The following is a 7,373-nucleotide window of genomic DNA, read 5'->3' as shown; positions in this document are numbered from 1 at the left end:
CAAGACGGTCTGACAATACAGGCGAGAAGACAACCGCGCGTTGGAAAGCGTTTCCGAATGAATCCATGCGTGCGCATGATTTTTCTTCCTTGTTAATTCTCCCCTGCCCGCCCCCCACCCACTGCCCCCTGTCCCCCTGACGTCGTCACCGAAGAAAACCTGGTGCTGCCTACGGACCTGCGGTGGGAGGCGCTTGAACTCCAGAAGGCCGTGGAGTTCGACCAGGGAGGGGAGGGTGATCTCACATCCCTCACCATCACGTCTCCTCGCATCTCTCTCTCTCTTCCTTCCCGCGAGACTCCCGAGGCAGAGGGATAAGCGTCGCGCGTCTCCGCCCGCTAGACACGCCGAGTCGGCGCGCATCCCCGGCTCGCCGTCGGTCCTTCCTGCCAAGCGGTGGCACCGTGTTTTGCCGCGGAGGTTCGCGGTTCGAGAACGGCGGGCCCTCAACCCCCCCCCCCCCCCCCCCCACCGGTTTAATGGGTTTAATGCCGCAGTTGCGTTGACCGTAAATACTGCACGGCGATTGCTTCCCAAGTGGACTTTGAAAAATCCCGTGGCGTGAACGTGGAAAAAGAGTCGGCCGTGTGTGTGTGATGGCTGGCGTAAATTTTTGTGGAATGTCAAATGAAGGCCGTGGTCACCACATAACGTGTGCTTCTGGAGCAGTCTTCCTTCTGGAGCGGTCTTCCTTACAATATTAGGAAGCCACTGGAGCTTTGCACTTTTAAATCATCGTCTAGATTGACAAACTCATTTCTTGAGAACTACTTTTTGTGGTTAGTTTGTCACACTTCCGATTACCACGGTTGGCTACGTGCTGTAACAAAGAGGTTTAACATGCACTGACGCACTCATTCACTCACTCATCATTTCACTCAATTTACCCACTCACCTGCCATATCACCCACCCACTCTTGCAATTGGGACTCATCCAGGTCTCATTATTGCTCAGCTCGCTACACAAAATCAACGCGATCACTGCAGAGTGATATTCTCAACCATTCCTGGTCGCTCCTTCCATCCATCCACCCACACACACACCTTCACTCACCTGCACGGTGAAGTATGGCAAATGATAACCTACCCTCTCCGTCCCCCCTGCCCCATCTACCACCTCTTTCTATCCACCCCCCCCCCCCCCCCCGTGTCAGTAGGAGTGAGCAGCCACATGGATGACGAGTACCGCTGAGCCGGCGTGAAGGACCCACACATCATGGCGACGACCTCACGCGACCCCAGCTCCCTCCTCAAGCAGTTCATCAAGGTGCGGGCACGGGGTCGCAGGGGCTACAGGGTTTGGGGTCACACGAGGAATGTGGGTCCTCGTGTATTGCATGTGTACAAGCGCGCAAAGACAGAGGTCCCCCATATAGCCTTAACAGGTTTTTGGGACAGGTGCTGTTTGCGAGGGTGTAGGTGGCTAGCACCACAACTGGCCACCTTTATCTCTCTGGTAATGATGTTTAAACACCGCACTAGGTACTCGTTTGAGGCTGAGTTGATCTAGGGGAGGCCCAGGACCAGTTCAGATAATCGCCACTGGTGTTGGCCATGAACGGAAATAAACCTCGGGTCACTAGGTTTGTGGGGCAGCATGCTAACTGCTAAATTACCGCACACACACACGTGTTCTCTATCGGCTTTAGAATCAGTTCCTTGCACCTCACACGAGTCGTGTCGACCAATCATCGGGCTTGTGCAGTGTGAGACAACTCGCATCCGTTGAGTTAACCAGAAGAAATCTGGTTGTTGATGAAAGGTGGAGGCTGTGTGGGGGGGGGGGGGGGTCGTAAGTGGTGGAGCGTTGGACACTTTGGTTTGGTGCATGCAGCTTTTGTCAACTTCATTCCTCGCGATTCAGTCCGCCTTTTCGCGATGACCGATCCCTTCCATTCATCGAAAATGTATCTACTGTAGCACTACGCACGGTCGGTGGTCACGGAAAGATGTACCATTGGGGGCGCCACTGGCGAGATGTTAACTCCCTCACCTGGTATACAGGAGGTCGCAGGTTCAATCCTGACCCTGATGCCTGCTGTATATTTGGAGTTGCGTGCCTCTTTCCGAGGAGTCGCGTGGATTTCTCTCCAGGTCCTCCGGTTTTTCCCTCCGCATTTAGAATCAACGTCCGTTTAAGAGTATTTGGCTGCTATAAATTTCCACATGGCGATAAGCCACTTAGTTGAGCTATGATTTGTGGCCAGGTCGCTTCTGGAAAAGAGCTGCATAGCTCAGTGGGCCTTACCTGGTAAAATAAAAATAGTAAAGTTTTTCCAATGGTGCATCCCAGTTGTGCCAACACGGGGTTTGGCGACCCCGTATACCGGCACGGCTCGGCTCGGCTTCCGCAATGGAAAAAACAAACAACACAACCCGAGTCGGATACAGTGGGGGGGCGGGGAAGTGGGGGGGGCGAAAGCAGCGTGGCCAGGACGGACGCCGGTGGGAAGAGCGGACTCGGCGTGTGACCGCTTGCTGTCATGTTACCACACCACCACCACCCTCCCACCACCACCGCAGGAGATGAAGCTGATCCTGCCGAACGCTCAGCCGATGAACCACGGAGGCCACAAGCTGCAGGCGCTGGTGTGGGCGTGCTGCGCCAACGCCGTCAACGACTTCATCGTCCTGCATGAGCACCGCGGTATGCCAGGCACGCGCACGCACCGCAGTCGACAAAGCTCCCCCGTGTAGCCTTTAACAGGCTGTCAGGGCAAGTGCTGTTTGTCGAGCGACCTACGAAGGCCGGCAGGGCACACGGCGGGGTGGGTGGTGTGGTCATTACCGCATCTGGCCCCTTTTGTCTCCCCACTGTCGATGCTTGGACACACCGGAAATCGAAGTCAGGTCACCGGATTTGTAGTGTAATGAGATAGCCACTCCGCTCCCGCTCCCCGGTGTGATGCATGGTGTGACGTGTGTGATGCGGTGCAACAGACGGGGATGGAGGTGTATTTAGCTGTGCGTACGATGTGCGGTGTGTAGTATGACGCTGCAGACATGGAATTGTGGTGTTTTAACTGTGTATGTGGTGTGATGTGGTATGATGCCGCAGATGGAAGGGCAGTCTGTTTAACTCTCTAGTACAGTCTGTGTGACACCTGTGGTGTGTCTAACTTTCCGGCATGCTGTTCATGTGACACGTGGTACGATACCACGGTGTACTTGACACTCTCGAGCGTGGTGATGCGGCACGACATCCGGACGTGGACATGATGTCCGAGGCATTCCCACACCTCGTGATGCACAACTTCACGTCGCGACTCGGAAAGAGGGTGCGTGCGGGCACCGTGCCAGTCTCACCCACATCTTCCTCCCCCATCCCCAAAGCACAAAGATCCCTCGTATAGGCTATAACCCTTTCTCATTTCCATGATGTACATATACGTCGTCGAAACGGAACCGTAAGAAAAACTCAAGTACGTCTTCTGACTTGAAGACATACCTTTTGTTCCCATAAGACTATGCGGGAGGGCGTGTGGCACAGTTTTGTTCCATAGAGTGCCGGTCGTGTCACTACGGTTCTCTGCGGTGAGGGCAACGCCTTTTAAAAACAGCAGCGCTACGCCTCTATAAATAAAATTAACGCCGAGCCGCTCGCGCGTACCGAGATTCAGCGGTGAACGTGACACCTACCACCCGGCAACTTGCAGATGTCTCGGAATGGGAAAGAGTGAGCAGACTTTTGGGCCAGGTGCTGTGTGTCCGCCTGTATATTCGGAGTTTGCATGTTCTCCTCCTGGTCACTTTGATTTTTCTCCGGGTCCTCCGGGTTTTTCCCTACACATTTAGAAACTTGAATTTCGAGTATTTTGCTGCTATACATTTTTATGTGAAAAAGAGCTACATAGCTCAGTGGTAAAATAAAAATAGTTTCGTTTTACTTTAGTTTTCGAGCAACAGCACAGAGTTTTTATTTAACGCCATCTCTGAAGCTGAAGGCGCGTAATGTTGTTCATTTGTTAATGCATCCGCAGTTTTAAACAGGGTGGCCGCTGGCCTCTAACTGGCAAACGTCTGCGAGGACACGTAATGAGAGTCCAGCGCCGTCCGTGTGACTTGCTGCGACCCCTCCCGTGACTTCTGTGCCCCCCTTCCCCCCTCCCAACAGGCACAACGTCTACAAGCGTGACGGCAAGGACATCGAGTTGAAGGAGGTGGGACCGTGATTCGAGATGGAGCGTAAGTCTGCCTGACACATTGTTACTCGTCTCCACTTTACACCCCTGCAGAGGCGGTGGAAATTCCACATTCCTTGTGGACTTCCCTACGAAGTGGTTGTAAATTTTATCGACCCCTGAGAGGATGATGGGCTGAATGTAAGAGTCTAGCCTCGGGCTAGGTGGCCCGCGGGTGACTTGTAGAGCGGATCGGAACTGGAGTCGGTGGGGTCGCTGCTCTGGTCGCATTCGCTGTACCGTGACCCGACTCGCATTCCCCCACCCCGGATGCGATGTGTAAATTCAAAGATGATCGGACGTAATGCTGGCCACCCACACCCACCCCTTGGTGTGCCGTGCTGGCTTTCCTACATGCTAACACACGAACAGCGCTTTTCCCACGCCGTCTGTTAAAGGCTGCATGGGGGTAATCTTTGCTTTTGTGTGTCGCGCAGTCTATGAGATTAAACTGGGCACGCTGGACAACGCGGCCACCGCCGAGGTGGAGTGGCCTTGGCGACCGTACATGAACACGGCGAAGAAGAGGAAGTTCCTGAGCGTGGAGTGAGGGAGGGGAGCGACTTCCCCCCCCCCCCCCATGGGCCTGGGGGGAGGGGCATTGGGGGGGGGGGTTTGTCCCTGGAAAGCCGGAGTTGGAGTCGAACCTCGCGGCGCTCTCCGCCGAGGCTCGAGACGTTGAGGAGAGGTCGCCGCGTGGATAGGGCAGTGCGTGAATCGCTGTTCCAACCGTCGTCACACACGCGCATCATACGCGTCACACACACATTGCGGATGTACATTTATCAAACACAAACATGCACATCGTCGCATGCGTCGCACACAGAAGCACACAATTGCACAAAAAGACAAAGGTACTCCGTATCGCCGTTAACAGATTGCTGGGGCAAGTGCTGTTAACGGGTAGCACCTATGATGGCCGGCATGGCACAGAAGTGGTTTTGTGGCCAGCCCCACGTCTGGCTGCCTTTGTCCTCCCCAGTTTTGCGATGTTATACACACCCCACACCACGTACTCAGATGGCTGAGTTCGTAGTGCGCTAACTGCTGCACCACCGCTCCCCAAACGGTGTACATACACGCGTACACAAAACGAAACATTAACATTTATTTAAGTAACAAAAAAGAAAATACCAAGTCAGGCAGATGGAGAAAGTGGCGTGTCGCCGTGCACAGCACCGCTCTCGTAGCTACTCACCTAGGGTGGGAGCTCTTGGCTTCAATGCCACCCGGGATGTTTAGATGTGAAAACCTGCCATAAATAATATTTTTGGGAAGTCACAAGCGCCTTAAGTTGCATCTCATCTCGACCATTTTAATGGGCACCCCCCCCCCCCTGTAGCTGTCCCCCTGTGGCACAAAATAAACTAACAAAACTAATCTCTTTTTATTTTACCAGGTAAGGCCCACTCAGCTGTATAGCTCTCTTTCAGGAACGACCGGGCCACAAATGAAAGCGCTATAAAGTGGCTTGTCACGCAGAAATATATAGCAGCCAAATACTTTTAAACGCATGTTTCTAAATGTGGAGGGAAAAACCGAAGGACCCAGAGAAAAATCCACGCGGTCACGGGGAGAACATGCAAACTCCAGATATACAGGCGTCGGGATTTAACCCACGACCTCTATACCAGGCGAGGCCCCAAGGTGAATCAGCACTTGGCCTGCGAGCGGGTATTATTAGTCTGTCAGTAGGGGGTAATGATTCCGGATTTCGGTCTCAATTGAAACTGAAATCTGGAACACTTTTGTCATATTTTGCTCGTATAAGTGTGTTCATAAAATACAAGTTTGGTCATTGAGAGAGTTATAAATGTCCTATACGCATTTCATGTTTATTGTGTTTATTGTATTTAATGTATGAAGAAAATACAATTTTGTATATGCTACAGTATGTTTCACACGTTATTCAGTGACACTGCATATGACGGGCAATGTTTGGGGCAATCGGCCTTCAACATGGAAAATACATAGAGGCCACATGACCCGTGGCCACCGCCACTTCAACCGTGGCCCCACCACTTCAACCGTGGCCCCATTGGCACGTTGATGTGTGGCTCTGCCTTCACCTGTGGTGAGAATGAGACCAGAAAAATTACAGGAGGCCGACTCCATATGAGTCCGTCACGCTCTGGATCTCACTAATGGGACGTCGGATGAAAATAAAACATGGAAGCGACAAGTTTCTTCTCTGGCGAGGACATTCCCACAAGATTGCCACCTTTCCCAATTAATGGAATTTGCCCCAACATCACCCTGATCCAAACCAGCGGGAGCTGAAATCTTCCAGAAGGTTCAGGATTTATTGGTACAATCGTTCGGATGTTGGTGTCCGCATGGACTTGCATTTAAAACCCCCGGTCTGCTTGACGTCTTTTAAACAATACCTGTGGTCGGGTCCGCTCCCCCACCTTTCTATCCCCTGCTTTTTTTTTATAACCGGTGTAGTATATGTTGACGGTGTGTGCGTGTATCACAACGCGATGTAACCGGGCCCTCGAATTGCCTCAAGAAATGAATAAACAACACCTGTCGCTTTGCTGTTGTGATGTCACCACGAGGCGCCGAATGACGGTGGGACGGCGTCGTCGCACTCGTCGAGTGGACAAGGGCTCCGTGAAATGACGGTGCGGATTGCGCCAAGCGTATAGAGGTCGCCGATTGCACGCCGCTGTGGCTCAAACACTCGTGGGTCCACCTCAAAGTTCCTGTGCCCATTTGAACCTCATTGCCTGCGATGATGCTGCTGCTGCCATGGAAGAACACACGTGGCGCCCTCTTGTCTCTCCATGTTGTCTTTCACGTCCCATCGCAGTTTTCAGGTCACTTGATGTTTACAGCCTCCGGTAAGGAGGCAGTGAGGTTCAGCCGCTCCATTTTTCTTCCTTTAGTGCACAGTACCGTACACGGATACGGGTACAGTACAACACCGTAGCTTTATTGATTGTTCAACAAAAAAGACCATCCCTCGCCCAATCTAGTTACCTATACGGTGTAATATATGGCGAGACATTTGTTAACGTAAAAAAAATGGAACTGTAATGCTGAAAATTATACTCCATGAAACTCGGGGTTTTATGGAGTATCTGAGGGCTTCTCAACGCTTCATGACTCGCCCCCACTGATGCCCTCTTCTCCCCACTACTACTGACGATTGTATGTAGGGTGTGTAGGCATTTACTTCCGACTGTT

General features: G+C 52.4%; 1 long non-coding RNA gene across 2 annotated transcripts; it reads left to right on the top strand.

Annotated features, from left to right (window-relative positions):
- The first annotated feature begins 1,129 nt into the window (after window positions 1-1,129).
- On the top strand, window positions 1,130-6,720 carry LOC142923867 (uncharacterized). Of its 2 annotated transcripts, XR_012940911.1 has the most exons (4): window positions 1,130-1,267; window positions 2,524-2,647; window positions 4,115-4,185; window positions 4,619-6,720. It is a non-coding gene; the product is annotated as an uncharacterized LOC142923867 (long non-coding RNA). The 2 variants fall into 2 exon arrangements; XR_012940912.1 differs by lacking the exons at window positions 1,130-1,267; window positions 2,524-2,647 and adding an exon at window positions 2,926-3,278.
- Window positions 6,721-7,373: the final 653 nt, after the last annotated feature.

Source organism: Petromyzon marinus, unplaced genomic scaffold (genome assembly GCF_048934315.1).
Source record: "Petromyzon marinus isolate PM22_M1 ecotype Great Lakes invasive population unplaced genomic scaffold, UKy_Petmar_22M1.pri1.0 PM_Scaffold_8, whole genome shotgun sequence".
In the NCBI taxonomy this organism is placed as follows: Eukaryota; Metazoa; Chordata; class Hyperoartia; order Petromyzontiformes; family Petromyzontidae; genus Petromyzon; species Petromyzon marinus.
This window is presented reverse-complemented; position numbering and strand designations above follow the sequence as displayed.